General features: G+C 50.2%; 1 non-coding gene across 1 annotated transcript; it reads right to left on the bottom strand.

Annotated features, from left to right (window-relative positions):
• Positions 1-246: 246 nt before the first annotated feature.
• Positions 247-321, bottom strand: Trnat-ugu. The gene has a single exon. It is a non-coding gene; the product is annotated as a tRNA-Thr (tRNA).
• Positions 322-721: the final 400 nt, after the last annotated feature.

Raw genomic sequence — 721 nt, 5'->3', positions numbered from 1 at the left:
ATTGTGTGAAGTTTTGTGGTACTGGTATTAGTTGTGGTTTATAAGTATTAATAGAAGTTGTTGCTTTCTTAGAATAGAGCGAAATTCGAGATCACTATTGTTAGTTCTTTAAATCGTTCTACTGTAGTTACTAAATTTACGTAACGTAGACGCTTAGTTTTTTTCAATAACTGTTAACATTTTAAATCGACACCCTCGCTGCAAACAGGCGTTGATATACATCATTGGGGACATGTTGAAAATGTGCGCCCCGACCGGGACTCGAACCCGGGATCTCCTGCTTACATGGCAGACACTCAATCCGTCTGAGCCACCGAGGGCACAGAGGATACTGCGCCTGCAGGGACTTACCCCTTGCACTCTCCCCGTGAACAGATACTACCTTCATACACTCCTGGAAATGGAAAAAAGAACACATTGACACCGGTGTGTCAGACCCACCATACTTGCTCCGGACACTGCGAGAGGGCTGTACAAGCAATGATCACACGCACGGCACAGCGGACACACCAGGAACCGCGGTGTTGGCCGTCGAATGGCGCTAGCTGCGCAGCATTTGTGCACCGCCGCCGTCAGTGTCAGCCAGTTTGCCGTGGCATACGGAGCTCCATCGCAGTCTTTAACACTGGTAGCATGCCGCGACAGCGTGGACGTGAACCGTATGTGCAGTTGACGGACTTTGAGCGAGGGCGTATAGTGGGCATGCGGGAGGCCGGGTGGA

The sequence above is a fragment of the Schistocerca americana genome, chromosome 6 (genome assembly GCF_021461395.2).
Source record: "Schistocerca americana isolate TAMUIC-IGC-003095 chromosome 6, iqSchAmer2.1, whole genome shotgun sequence".
In the NCBI taxonomy this organism is placed as follows: domain Eukaryota; kingdom Metazoa; phylum Arthropoda; class Insecta; order Orthoptera; family Acrididae; genus Schistocerca; species Schistocerca americana.
The sequence above is the reverse complement of the archived record's forward strand: the minus strand, read 5'-3'. Positions and strand labels throughout refer to the sequence as shown.